Raw genomic sequence first — 429 nt, 5'->3', positions numbered from 1 at the left:
AGTAGGATTTAAATTTTTGGACAAGTAGAGTAATTTAGGTTTAGCTAAATATGCGAAAAAGTTTCCGAATTATACCAAGAAAATCAATTTAACCCTTATCCTTTAATTACATTCAAATAAACACCTAAACTTTTATTTTGAGTAAAAAAATCCCCTCACACTAATCGTTAACAAACTTCCTTTAGTCAACAACACAATCAGCAATTTTTGATGCCACATCATTTTTCATGTGGCATGTTGACATATCATCTTGATGGCATCAATGCCATGTAGTACATGACGTGGCATCAAAAATTGCTAACTAAGAATTGGGTTTTTTTCTTTTTGTCCATCCAAATATCTAAAAATTGTTGATTAAGGATTTGAAACAAAAAAAATTAAAAAAAAAACTAATTGCTTCAAACTAATTACCATTGTTTCTTAAATTAT

The sequence above is a fragment of the Theobroma umbraticum genome, unplaced genomic scaffold, assembly GCF_002168275.2.
Source record: "Theobroma umbraticum cultivar Fairchild unplaced genomic scaffold, ASM216827v3 scaffold_55.0, whole genome shotgun sequence".
Classification (NCBI taxonomy): domain Eukaryota; kingdom Viridiplantae; phylum Streptophyta; class Magnoliopsida; order Malvales; family Malvaceae; genus Theobroma; species Theobroma umbraticum.
The sequence above is the reverse complement of the archived record's forward strand: the minus strand, read 5'-3'. Positions refer to the sequence as shown.